The sequence below is a fragment of the Prionailurus viverrinus genome, chromosome B3, assembly GCF_022837055.1.
Source record: "Prionailurus viverrinus isolate Anna chromosome B3, UM_Priviv_1.0, whole genome shotgun sequence".
Classification (NCBI taxonomy): Eukaryota; Metazoa; Chordata; class Mammalia; order Carnivora; family Felidae; genus Prionailurus; species Prionailurus viverrinus.
In genome coordinates this window covers 47,948,265-47,962,755 of record NC_062566.1, presented here as the reverse complement: position 1 = coordinate 47,962,755, position 14,491 = coordinate 47,948,265, and the positions used below count along the sequence as shown (strand labels likewise).

Sequence of the window (14,491 nt, the reverse complement as noted above, 5' to 3'; positions counted from 1 at the left end):
CAGATGCTTAGCCAACTAAGACACCCAGGTACCCCTAAAACTAACTACTTTAACCATTTTAAAAAAGATTTTAAGTAAGCTCTACACCCTGTGTGGGGGTTGAACTCATGATCCTGAGATCAAGAGTCACATGCTTTACTGAGGCAGCCAGATGTCCCCACTTTAACCATTTTTAAGTATACAATTTGGTAGCATTAATTACATTCACAGTGTAGTGTAACCATCACCACTGTCTATTTCTAAAACCTTTCATCACTTCAAACAGAAATTGTAACAGCTAAGCAATAACTCCCCATTTTTGCCTTTCCCAGTCCCCAGTCACCTCTAATCTACTGTCTCTATGAATTTGCCTATTCTAGATATTTCATGTAAGTAGAAACTTAGAATATTTGTCCCTTTGTGTCTGGCTTATTTTATTTAGCATAACATCCTGAAGGTTTATCCATACTGTAATATGTATCTGAACTTCATTCAGATGAACCTAGAGGGTATTATAAGTAAAATAAGTCAGACTAAGAAAGACAAATACCATATAATTTCCCTTATATGTGGAATCTAGGAAAGAAAGAAAGAAAGAAAGAAAGAAAGAAAGAAAGAAAGAAAGAAAGAAAGAAAAGAAAGAAAAAAGAGAAAGAAAAAGGAAGGAAGGAAGGAAGGAAGGAAAACTCATAGATACAGAGAACAAACTGGTGGTTACTAGAAAGGTGGGCATGGGGGATGGATGAAGTAGGTAAAGGGGATTAGGAGGTACAAATTTGCAGCTCTAAAGTAAACAAGTCACAGAGATGAAAACCAAAGTATAGGAAATAAAGCTAATAATACTGTATTAGGCTGTATGGTGACAGATGGTAACTACACTTACGGTGAACACTGGGTAAAGAATTGTTGAATCACTATGTTGTACACCTGAAACTAATATAGCATTGTCAAATACATTTAAATAACAAAAATGTTTTTAAAAGAACTTCATTTCTTTTTATGGCTGAAAAATATTCCATTGTATGGATATATCACATTTTGTTTTTCCATTTATCTGTTGATGAACAATTGGGTTGTTTCCAACTTATGGCTATTGTAAATAATGCTGCAATGAACACTGATATATAAGTATCTGTTCAAGTGCTTGCTTTCAGTTTCTCTGGACAGATACTCTGGAGTGGAATTGCTGGGTCATATGGTAATTCTATGTTTAGGTTTTTGAGGAACCGCCTAACTGTTTTTTATAGCCCTTGTAGCATTTTACATTCCCACTGTTAACATGTGAGGGTTCCAACTTCCCCACATCTTTGCCAACAAATATTTTTTCCTCACTCTATGGCTTGCCCTTTCATTCTTTTGACAGTGTCCTTCTGAGAGCAGAGGTTTTCAACTTTAATCAAGTGCAACTTACCAATTTTGTCTTTCATGGATCTACTGTTGGTGTTGTCTAAAAAGTCCTTGCCAATTTCAAAGTCACCTAGATTTTTTCCTATGTTATCTTCTAGAAGTTTTGTAGTTTTGTGTTTTGTATTTAGATCGCTCATCCATCTTGAGTTAATTTTTGTGAACAGCAAAAAGTCGGAACACTTTTGGGTGTTCAATTGGGTGTCTAATTGTTCCAGCACCATTTGATGAAAAGAGTATCCTTTTTTTTTTTTAATTTCTTTTAATGTTTACTTATTTTTGAGAGAGAGACACAGTGTAAGCAGGGAAGAGGCAGAGAGACAGAGGGAGACACAGAATCTGAAACTGGCTCCAGGCTTCAAGCTGTCAGCACAGAGCCCAATGTGGGGCTCAAACTCACAAGCCATGAGATCATGCCCTGAGCTGAAGTCAGACACTCAACCAACTGGGCTACCCAGGTGCACCAAGGCTATCCTTTCTTCATTAAATTTCCTTTGCTTCTTTTTCAAAGATGAGATAACCATATTTGTATGAGTCTATTTCTGGGGTCTCTGTTCTGTTCCATTGATTTATTTGTGTTTCACCAATACCACATTATCTTGACTACAGTAGCTTTATAGTAATTCTTGAAGCTGAGTAGTGTAAGTTCTTTGACTTTGTTCTCCTTCAGTATTGTATTGGCTATTCTGGATCTTCTGTCTTTCCATATAAATTTTGGATTATTTTTTTAAGTTTATTTATTTATTTTTAGGAGGGGAGGGGCAAAGAGAGTGGGAGAGACAGAATCCCAAGCAGGCTCTGTGCTCCGAGCACAGAGCCCGACATGGGGCTCAATCTCACAAACTGTGAGATCATGACCTGAGCCAAAATCAAGAGTCAGATGCTTAATCAACTAAGCCATCCAGGCGCCCTTTTCTATATAAATTTTGGAATCAGTTTGTTGACATCTACAAAATAACCTGCTGGGATTTTGATTGCATTGCATTAAATCTACAGGTCAAACTGAGAAGAATGGACATCCTAACAATATTGAGTTTTTCTCTCCATGAACATGAAATATCTCGTCATTTATTTAGATCTTCTTTGATTTCTTTCATCAGAGTTTTGTTGTTTCCTCTCACATAGATATTATAAATATACCTAAGTATTTTTTCTTTCTTTGCTTTTTTGTGGGGAGGAGGGTACTAATGTAAATGGTGTTGCATTTTTAATTTCAACTTCCAATTATAGGAAAGCAATTGACTTCTGTATAGGTTGTATCTACAACCTTGTTATAATGACTTAGTAGTTCCAGGGTTAATTTGTTTGTTTTTTCAATGATTATTTGGGATTTCCTACATAAAAATTATGCATCTATAAACAAAGACAGTTTTACTTTTTCCTTCCTAATCTGTATATAACCTTCTCCCAACCCTTCTTCTCACATTGCATTAACTACGACTTCTAGTCAATGTGGACTAGAAATGGCAAGAGGAGGGACACCTCAGTGGCTCAGTCAGTTAAGCATCCAACTTTGGCTCAGGTCATGATCTTGAAGTTCTTGAGTTCGAACCCCAAGTCAGCCTCTGTGCTAACAGCTCAGAGCCTGGAGCCTGCTTCAGATTCTATGTCTCCCTCTCCCTCTCTCTCTGCCCCTTCCCCACTCACACCTTGCCTCTCTCTCTCTCTCTCAAAAAATAAACATAAAAAAAAAAAAGAATTGGCAAGAGGAGACAACCTTGCCTAGTTTCTGATCCTAGGGGAAAAGTATCTCACTTCTCATCATTAAGTATCATGCGATCAGTAATTTTTTTTTTTTAGCCGTTGTTTTTCATATTAAGGAAGTTCTGGGAGCTTTTTATCCTAGTTTTCTGGGAGCTCTATTCCTAGTTTTTCCGGGAGCTTTTTATCATGAGTGAAGGTTGAACTTTGTTCAATGCTTTTTCTCTATCTATTGATATGATTACAATCAATAATAATTGTACAATAATGATTGTAACCAATCAATATGATTACAACAAACTAATGTAATTTTTTTTGAATGTTTTTTTGAATGTTGAACCAGACCTGTATACCTGGAAAAAATCCCACTTGGTCATAATGGATCATTTTCCCTATACATTGTTAAATTCAATCTATTAATATTTTGTTGAAGACTTTTGCCTCTATTTTTATGAAAGATATCGGTCTGTAATTCCTTTCTTGTAATGTCTTTGGTTTTGTTATTAGGGTAATACTGGCCTAACAGAATGAATAAGGAAGTATTCTCTGTGCTTCCATTTTCTGGAAGACATACAGAGAATTGGTATCATTTCTTTCTCAAATGCTTGGTAGAATTCACAGGGAAATCATCTAGGCCATGATAATAAAGACTATAGTAGAAATAAATTAAATGGAGACTAGAAAAACAATAGAGAAAAGGGGGAAAAAAGTTGGTTCTTTGAAAAGATCAACAAAATTGACAAATCTTTAGCTAGACTGACCAAGAGAAAAAGAGAAAAGACTCACATACTAAAATTAGGAGTATAAGAGGGGACATCACCATTGACTTTACAGAAATAAAAAAGATAATAAATACTATGAAGAATTATATGCCAATAAAGTAGATAACTTAGATGAAATGAATAAATTCCTAGGAAGACATAAACTAATGAAACTGACTCAAGAAGATATACATATTCTTTTTTTTAAGGTTATTAATTTTGAGAGAGAGTGTGCATGCAAGCAGAGGAGGGGCAGAGAGAGAGAGAGAGAGGTTCTACACTCTCATTGTGCAACCCAATGTAGGGCTCAAACCCACGAAACACGAGACAATGACCTGAGCCAAAAATCAAGAGCCAGACCCCCAACCAACTGAACCACCCAGGTGTCCCTACATATTCCGAATATATGTAGAAAAAGCAAAGAGACTGAATTAGTAATTTTGAAATTTCCAACAGAGAAAAGCCAAGGCCAAAAGGCTTCATGAGTTAATTCTACTTAACATTTAAAGAATTAATACCAATTCTTCACAAATACTTCCAAAAAATAAGAGGGAATACTTTCTAACTCATTCTATAGGGCCAATATTACTCTGATACCAAAACTAATTAAAGACATAAAAAGAAAACTGCAAACAGTTCTCATAAATATGGAGGTAAAAATTCTCCGCAAAATATTAGCAAATCAAATCCATCAACATGTAAAAAGGATTATATACCATGGCCAGATGGGATTTAACCTAAGAAAGTTCATTGAACATCTGAAATATCAATATAATATACCATATTAATAAAACAAAGGGAAAACCCCACATGATCATCTTTATGGATACAGAAAAAAAATTTGGTGAAATCCAACACCCTTTCATGATAAAACTATCAAACAAAGTAGGAATAGGCAGAAACCTCAAACTGATAAAGGGTACTTATGAAAAGATACCATCAAGAAAGTGAAAAAAAAAGAACAATCCACAGAATGGGAGAAAATATATGCAAATCACATGTCTGATAAAAGATATATAACCAGAACATATTAAAAAAAAATTTTACAGATCAACAATGAGAAGACAACCCAATTAAAAAGAGACATTAAGAAAATAATCCCATTTACAACTGCATCATAAAGAATAAAATACCTAGAAATAAATTTAACCAAGGAGGTGAAAGGCCTGCACTCTGAAAACTATAACACATTGAAGGAAGAAGCTGAAGATGACACAAATAAATAGAAAGATGTGTTATGCTCATGGATTGGAAGAAATAATATTTTTTAAATGTTTATACTGCCCAAAGTAATCTACAGATTTGATGTAATCTCTATCAAAATATTCATAGTATTTTGCACAGAACTAGAACAAAAAAATCCTAAAATATTTATGGAACCACAATAGACTCCCAATAGCCAAAGCAATCTTGAGAAAGGCAAAGCTGGAGGTATCTATAATCCCAGATTTCAAACTGTACTACAAAGCTATTGTAATCAAAACAGTGCAGTATTGACACAGGAATAGACACATCGATCAATGGAATAGAATTGAAAGCCCAGAAATAAACCCATATTTATAAGGCCAACTAGTCTAGGACAAAGGAGGCAAGAATGTACACTTGGGGAAAAAAAAATCTCTTCAATAAATGGTGTTGGGAAAACCAGACAGCTACATGCAAAAGAATACAACTGGGCCACTTTCTTACAGCATGCTCAAAAATAAACTCAAAATGGATTAAAGACCTAAATTTAAGACCTGAAACCATAAGACTCCTATAAGAAAAATAGGCAATAAACTCTCAGACATTAGCCTTAGCAATATTTTTCTGGATCCATCTCCTTAGGCAAGGCAAACAAAAGCAAAAACAAACAATTGAGACTACAGCATACTAAAAAACTTTTGCACAACAAACCATCAACAAAATGAAAACACAACTTTCTGAATGGGAGAAGATATTTGTAAATGCTATATCCAATAAGGAGCTAGTATTCAAAGAATATATAGAACTTCTACAACTCAACACTAAAAAAAACAATTCAATTTAAAAATGGGCAGAGGACCCAAAGAGACATTTTTCTAAAGAAGACATACAGATGACCAACAGACACGTAGAAAGATGCTTAACATCACTAGTCATCAGGGAAAGACAAATCAAAACTACAAGGAGCACCTCACAGTAGTCAAAATGGCTAGTATCAAAAAGACAAGAAAAAACAAGTGTTGCCAAGGATGTGGAGAAAAGGGAAAACTTATGCACTGTTGGTGGGAATATAAATTGGTGCAACCTCTATGGAAAACAGTACATGGAGGTTCCTCAAAAAATTAAAAATAGAAATACCACAAAATCCAGTAATTCCACTACTAGGTATTTACTCAAAGGAAACAAAAATACTAGTTCAAAAATAATATTCACCCCTATGTTTATTGCAGCATTATTTATATGAGTCAAGATATGGAAGCAACCTAGGTATCCATCAATAGTGAATGGATAAAGGAGATGTGGTGTATATACACAATGGAATATTACTCAGCCATAAAAAGAATGAAATCTTGCCATTCATGATAACATGGGTAGACCTAGAGAGTAGCGTGACAAGTAAAATAAGTCAGAGAAAGAGAAATACTATATGATCTCACTCACATGTGGAATCTAAAACACAAAACAAACAGAAACAAACTCATAAATTCAAAGAACTGATGTTTGCCAGAGAAGAGGGGTGTCAGGGGATAGATGAAACAGGTAAAGAGAATTATAAGGTACAAGCATCTGGTTATAAAATAAGTTAGTCACAGGATGAAAGTACAACATAGGGAATATAGTCAATAATATTGTAATATCTTTGTATGGCAACAGATGATAACTAAATTTGTGGTGAACATTTCATAATGTATAGGATTGTCAAATCACTATGTTGTACACCTGGAAAAAAATGCAAAGGATTTGAATAGAAATATCTCCAAAGGAGATATAAAAATGGCCAATAAGCACATTAAAAAATGCTTATCATTAGTCATTAGAGAAATGCACATCAAAATCACAATGGGCTACTACTTCACATTCACTGGAATGGCTATAATAAAAACAAAAAAGACAGACATTAACAAGTGATGGCAAAGATACAGAGAAATTGGAACCCTCATACATTACTGGTAAAAATGTCAAATGGTTCAGCTGCTTTGGAAAACAGTTTGGCTGTTCCTCAAAATGCTAAACATAAAGTTACCACATGACCTACCAATTCTATACATAGGTATATACCCAAGAGTAATGAAAACATGTCTATACAAAATGTACACAGATATGCATAGCAGCATTATCCATAATATCCAAAATGTGGAATCAACCTAAATGTCCATCAACTGACAAATAAAGAAAATGCAGCACATCCATAGAGTAGGATGTTATTTGGCCATAAAAAAAAATAAGGTACTGATATATGTTACAACATGGATGAACCTTGAAACCATTATGCTAAGTGAAAGAAGGAGTCACAAAACCACATATCTCATTTATGTGAAAAGTCCAGAACAAGCAAATCCAGAGAAGGCAAAATAGATTAGCAGTTTCCAGGGTCTGGCATTATGGGAGGAGGGGGAATAATGTCAGCTAATGTGCATGGGGTTTTTGGGGGGGATTTTGAAAATGTTCTAAAGTCAGATTGGGTGATAATTAACTCTGTGTATGTACTAAAAACCATCAAATTGTATACTTTAAAAAGGTGAATTTATCATAAATTAAATATATCTCAATGAAGATGTTTTGAAAAATGTAGAGAGAATGGGTGCATCACCCAGCTTCAATCATTATCAACTCATGGCCAATCTTGTTTCATCTATACCCTGATGCTGCCACCCTACTACCACTCCCACACTGGATTATTTTTAAAGTACCCAGATATTATTTCTTCTTCAAATATTCAGTATTTTTTCACTAATATCCAGTAGTATCTTTCCAAAAGATAAGGACTCTTTAAAAACAATATGGTACCATTATCACATCTAAAAAAATTAAAATATCTTGGGGCGCCTGGGTGGCGCAGTCGGTTAAGCGTCCGACTTCAGCCAGGTCACGATCTCGCGGTCCGTGAGTTCGAGCCCCGCGTCGGGCTCTGGGCTGACGGCTCAGAGCCTGGAGCCTGTTTCCGATTCTGTGTCTCCCTCTCTCTCTGCCCCTCCCCCGTTCATGCTCTGTCTCTCTCTGTCCCAAAAATAAATAAACGTTGAAAAAAAATTAAAAAAAAAAAAAAAAAAAAAAAAAAAAGAAGGGAAGGCATTTAAAAAAAAAAAAAACTTATTAAAAAAAAAAATAAAAAATAAAAATAAAAAAATTAAAATATCTTAATTTAATATAATCAAATATCCTATATTCTAATGTCCCTCAGTTCTCTCATAAATGTGATGTTTTAGACAGCTGCTTTGTGCAAATCAAGATGTACCACGCATTGTATTTCAATATTTGTCTCTTATGTTTCTGTGTATCCATAAACTCTCCCTCTTTTATTTTTCTTGCAATTATTGAAGAAGTGGGTTGTCGTGTAGAGTTTCCCACATTCTGGATTTTGCTGATTGCATTCCTGTGATGTCATTTAACATGGTCACTATTATATAGTGATTCACTTCTAGATGCCTGCTGCCAGGTACACTATAAATGTGAATTAATTCATAGTGCATCAACATAGTTGCCACTCCTGCAGTGCTTACTAAGCACCATGTCCTTTGTAGCATCCTTGACACAAATTATCCTATTTAATCTGTATAACAACCCAGTGTGGTATGTATTATTGTCCCCAGTCTAGAGATAAAGAAAATGAAGCTTAGAGAGGTTTAAAAAAATTGATCACAGTCAACCAGGCAGTAAATATTTGGGTTCAAACCCAGGTCTGTCTGATGTTATAACCCATACTTCTATCCATTATGTGATAATATCCCCATCCTTTGCCTGCGGCTGTAGTTGTTGTTTGCTTTTATTAACTCTGAGAAGCAGACCTTCAGTCCATTCAAAGAATTCACTTTTACCTTTCATTTGTAACATGTAGGATGGTTTCAGCTTGAAGTAACAGAAAAATCCATCTCAAACTGACTCATCAATACGGATATTTATTATCTCATATAACAAGAAATCTACAAGCGGGGCAGTACCAGTTCTGATTGATTTACTGACTAAACAACAACATCACAGACCCAGGGTCATTCTGACTCTTTACTGTGCCATCATCGGTGTGCTGGCTTCCTAAAGGGCCACTTTCAGATAACACGGCCAGATGCAACAACATCAGTGGAGATGGTGGCATGTTTCCCTGTATGTCCCTGTTGAAGAGCAAGAAAATCTTTCCCAGAAGGCTTTCACAGACCTCTCCTCAGGTCTCACATACCAGAACTGGTTTGCATGCCCACCCCAACCTCTCACTGGCCAGTCAAAAGGATCTTGCCAGTGATAGTTTAGGAGTGTACCTCTGAGATGGTAATAGGGTCACCTTCCCTAATAGGTAAACACACCTATACAGACTTCTGTAAAGAAGGAAGAGACGTGAATGGATGTTGAGTATCTGCTATACGTTCCTAATGAGGTATACTACATATTCCTTTGTGAATAATAAAAATATTTCATTATAACTGCCACACAGAATTTTTTTTTTAATTTTTTTTTCAACGTTTATTTATTTTTGGGACAGAGAGAGACAGAGCATGAACGGGGGAGGGGCAGAGAGAGAGGGAGACACAGAATCGGAAACAGGCTCCAGGCTCTGAGCCATCAGCCCAGAGCCTGACGCGGGGCTCGAACTCACGGACCGCGAGATCGTGACCTGGCTGAAGTCGGACGCTTAACCGACTGCGCCACCCAGGCGCCCCCACACAGAATTTTTTACTTTGTGTCAAGTGACGTTTACTGTTGACATATCAGCTTCCTCACCTACACAAAGATATTAGATAAGATTATATGTAAGGTCCCTTCCAGCTCTACCTGTTTCAATTTTACATTTGCATTTTCTAAAAAGCAAGTTGAAAGTTAAACCTACAAGATATGGTCCAAAAATGATGATGGGTTTCAGCTGATAAGTCATAGGTATGACTGACATCCATTTTTCCCTTAAAAAGTTTTAGATGTAGATATTAGATTTAAAGAACTAAACAAACTGGAACTGATGATATCTTTCCATTAAGTTTCAACATTAAAAATAGAAAGGTTCATTGTTGTACCTTTCTGCCCCATCCATCAACATCTACTAGCTTCTAGCCCTCATGGTACGGAGATTGATTAGAAGTTCTTTTTCACAACTTACTGTCTTTAATTTGGTGTCAGTATCCTCCTGGAGCTGGTGCATGGCTCTGGGACTGTCACAGAGCTCTAATATCTTTGCTTTGGCTGCCAACTATGACTTTAACTTAAGAAACCATTTCTATGCCTGCTTCCTGTCGCAGTCTTCATCTGAAGTAATGCTCCATTCATTTTATCACACGCAGATGTTTTCCTTGTGGGGAACCACAAGAAACCAAAAGAGAAAGATGGTACATCACTGAGTATCTTTCATATATCGAACCTTTTCTACTCTTTCTTCCAATCTGAATAAAACTGTTTTATTATTTTCAGCTTATGCCTACCATCAACTTTCTCTGGGGAAACTGCTGGCTTGATCTGTAAGTAGTCCTGTTCTTATTTAACAGAGGCTATGACTTATGATAAATGCACAACATAAAAAAGTCAAAGATATCATGTCACATAGGGTATGTGCAATAACAAATGACAAGAAAACTTGGGAACATGATTTCAGCTGATTTGGTCATGTCTCCATTTCATTTCACACTTTCCAGATCAGATGTGTCATTCTGGTGAGGAGGCAGTCCATTACTACAGTTGATAGTGGAAATCCCACTGGTCTCTCAGTATCCCCTGTAGGCCAATGTTCATCATGCTAGTTCCAAGAGCCTTAGAGAATTAACTTTGTTTTCTGATTCAGCCCACCTTCTGGAGGAAGGCATGACCCTATTTTGAAATGTACAAAGGAAAGACAGGGCTAACCCTCTTCTGGGGCAGGGTGGAAGGAGAGAAGATAGGCTTAATGATCTACCAGGTGACCTTGAGTAAGTCATATCACTTCTCTGTGCCTCTAAGAAATTGGGGGAAAATCCTCGTTCTGTATCTCACAGATTGTTGCCAAAATCAAGTAAGAACATTGAGTAGGAAAGTATTTTCACAAATGCAAAGTTGTGTTATTATTTTCAAATATGGAATTTCCTCTGTGGTTTTGTTTTTTGGTGGTTTGGTTTTGGGGTTTTTTGTTTTGGGGGGGTTGGTTTTTTCTTTTTTCCACATGATAACTGCACAAGTCATGCTAGATCATGATGCTGTTTCACCTCGATTCACCCTTTGCCTATTTCAGGCAGATTACACCAGCAATGCTGCATCCATCCCTTTGGTTTATTTCCCTTCCACCACATCCCTAAGATGCAAATCTCATCATAATGTAAAATACTGCAAAGCAGCCACTTACAAAACTCAACATACTTTTACAGTTGAGATAAATGCTATATACAAGAGTTGCAGTAGAAATATGCAAAAAGCATTCAAAAAGGAGAGACAGCACATCTAATTAGAGAAAGCTTCTGGAAGATAACCCCATTATGCCATATATTTGAGTAATATCTGTCTTTGTCCTATGTCACCCCACCCCACCCGACTTTCATGCTTCAGAAACAAGACTGTATTTTCTCTATCTTTGTAGCGCCCAAGAACCTGGCAGACAGCACATTTCAGTACGTTCCGGGAGGAAGTTAACGGGCTAAAAGGCTGACAATAACAAGCTGAGCGAGTTTTAACATTTACCCAGCCCAATGAGGCTCACCTGTTTTTAACTTAGTATTGTAGGTAGGACTTTCCAGGCGAGAAGTGTGCCCGGGAACCCCTGTAACCCCCAAGGAAGGGACCTTTATTATGGGTGTGTTAAGTGCCTAACAGAGGTGCTTTCGTACACGCACCTAATACGGGTTTAGTCCTCATAATACCTGTTTAGGTTTTAAGCCTATTTTACAGATGAGGTTGCCAAGACTCGATAGGCAGAGTTTCTAGTCTCACATCTAGTAAAAGCCACTGCGCCTGCATGGGCTCTCCAACAACCTAACCCCAAAACTTTAAATCAGCCTTGCTAAACCCCACCTGTCTTACCTTAAGCCGTCCCTGCAGGCATCTACCCTAGCTACTCCTCCTTCCCGGGTCCCCGCCCTAGGCCCCAGTAAAGCCTGTAAAAACTCATGCTTTCGCGTAAAGATGCTCACTCACCCAACTGCTCCTCACAGGCTTGAAAAGCCTTTGCCACCCACCCTATCCGTAGCCCCGAGCTTCTCAAAAGAGGCTGCACAGCTTTCTCCCAAGGCTGAGGTCCTCGTCGCCTGCGGAGCTGGGACGGGGTCCGGACGTAGATTCCGGGAGAGGACACCTGCAGGGGAGGACCCGGCAGGGGGTCCCGCCTCCGCGCGGCCGCGGCGCGCCGCCTCGAACTACGCTTCCCAGGCTGCTCCGCTGCCGCCGCGCGCCCCAGCGCCGCGCCCGGCCGGGAGCCGCCTGTTGATCGCCGCGCTCGCCCGGGCCACGGCGCCGCCCCTGCACGGTCGGCCCCGCTACCTCGGGGCAGACGGACTTACGGCCCGCACCGCCGGCTCCGGGATGGGCGCACGGAAGGGTGAGCGCGCTGCGGGGGTAAGGGCCGGCCGGGGCCAGGCGTGGTCTGCAGACCCCGGCCCACAGCGCGTGGGCGGCCGCGCCCTCCCGGCGGGGCTTGAGGATGCTCCGCTGCGTCCGCGCTCGGCGGGGCGGGCGCGCGGAACCCGGGCCGCTTCTAGCCTCCGCGGCCGGGCGGGTAGTGCGGGGCGGCGCGGGGCGGCGGGGGGCGGCGCGGGCCAGAGGCGCCCGCCGGGGTGTGTGTCCCACGCTCCGCACTGCGGCTCCGCAGCCTCGGCTGCCCGGCGGGCCGCTGCAGTGAGGGCGCGGTCTCCAGTCTTCGCGCTGCGGGGCTGGGTTTTTCCAAGCTGGGCTTTGTTCCCCACTTTCTTCTCTCCGGTGAACGTTAGACAAGCTCCTGGAGCGTTGTGCCTGTCACTGCATCGTTAAAGCGGGAGATGGGGAAGGGTGGATTCTAGCTGGCATCTTTTTTTAAGATCCCTGGAGCTGTCACCCGCCGGGCGTTTCAGCCTCCGGGAAAGCGGCAATCGGAGCGGCCTGATGCTGCAGGTCCTCAAGACCTTCTTTTTTTTTTTCCTGGTTAAAGTAGTGGTAGCATGTGCTCCCTGAGTCTTCCTAAATTTTCCCTGTTGATCTGCAGAAAGGAAGATTGATTTTAAAATAATAATATTAATAAAAGGCTTCTAATGGGAATTTATACTTAAAGCATTCAAAGGTGGGAAGGTGATGCAGGCAAAATGCAAATGAGCAATGAAGGAGGCCGTGAATGCAAGGGCTTCATCTTACCCATTAAACGGCCGAATCACAAGGCACTTGGGAAGGGAATGAAAAAGAACATCGCAGGAGGTATTTTTTAATCCGGGTTCCTGTCCTAGCTGTACCATTAAGGAGCTGAGCAAGCCCCTTCACCTCTCTGAGTCTCTTTCTCCGTGTAAAATGGGGCGTTTGGGCCCATCATTTCCAAACATCTGTTCTTCCTAGATGCTCCTATGAGGGAACTGAAGGGATGATGTCGCTTCTGTTCAACACCATTACAAAAAGCCTGATTGTGATAGAACAAGTGACTTTACCCTAGTGAAGAGGAAAGATTTTTTTTTTTTTCAGGGCTTAGGAATCCAATTTAAAAACAAAATAAAACTGATTTCCTCTCTCTACTCTCTTCAGTCGAACCCAATAAATATGTATCACAGCCACTTTAATGTTTGTAAATTACTGTAAATTGGTAGGCAACTTGTGTTTCTTTGCTTTTGTTTTTAATTTGCTGAAGGCGAAGTCATGAGATCTGTGGGTAAAGGGAGAAGGTCTTGTGAGGCTGGTTAAATGTGGTCAACAAGGAGGTGGGGGGGGGGGAGCCCCAGGGGGGAGCCCCAGTAAGAAGTAACCAGAGAGCAAATGCACTGAGGAAAGAGAGGACAAGGACTGATGGGTCATTGTTTGAATAATACACAACAAAGGGAATAAGAGAACCAGAAAACCAGCGCTGTGCAAACTCTTCCATAACTGATTCAGGCAAGGACTCCTCCATGGGCTCAGAACCTTTGAGAGGTTGTTAGAGAATAGGATTATCTCACCACAAATTACCTAGGGGAAAAGTGGCCATCCAATGGAAAAATGAGGAGGTTATCACCTCAGCCTAGTGCTCAAGCACACCAGCACCTATTATGAGTCTCCTGTGGGGATGCAATAACGTCATGATTTCACCTATGCAATGTTCCATAAAGACTGGAAAGGTGACTGTTGGGAGAACAGGGAGTATTGCAGATTACAATACTCAAGTGATGTAACAACCACTTGGTATTTGTGAACTTTGGATCCTAGATCAGAAAAAAAAAAAAAGCTATAAAATATGACTTGGAGACAACTGGAAGAATTTTAACTTAACATGGGCTGCATATTAAATAATATTATGGAATTACTTTTCATTTTCTTAGGTGCAGTAGTGGTACTGTGGTTATGTAAGACACTGTCCTTAGTCGTTTGAAGTACAG

The 14,491-nt window shown here is 39.5% G+C and overlaps 2 protein-coding genes across 5 annotated transcripts in view; one reads left to right on the top strand and one right to left on the bottom strand.

Moving 5' to 3' along the window:
- Nucleotides 1-12,261, bottom strand: part of LYSMD2 (LysM domain containing 2) — a 60,147-nt gene extending 47,886 nt beyond the window's left edge. Inside the window, exon 1 of one of the 2 annotated variants that reach the window (XM_047863484.1) lies at nucleotides 12,146-12,261. The gene's annotated coding sequence lies outside the window, so the exon portion shown is untranslated. Of the gene's footprint in view, nucleotides 1-12,104 lie in introns of both variants that reach the window. The other variant, XM_047863483.1, reaches the window with a different exon arrangement.
- TMOD2 (tropomodulin 2) overlaps nucleotides 1-14,491 on the top strand; it is a 74,719-nt gene that overhangs the window by 7,514 nt on the left and 52,714 nt on the right. For 2 of the 3 annotated variants that reach the window (XM_047863480.1, XM_047863482.1), the window contains exon 2: nucleotides 10,419-10,465. The gene's annotated coding sequence lies outside the window, so the exon portion shown is untranslated. Of the gene's footprint in view, nucleotides 1-10,418; nucleotides 10,466-12,378; nucleotides 12,505-14,491 lie in introns of those variants that run through there. The other variant, XM_047863481.1, reaches the window with a different exon arrangement.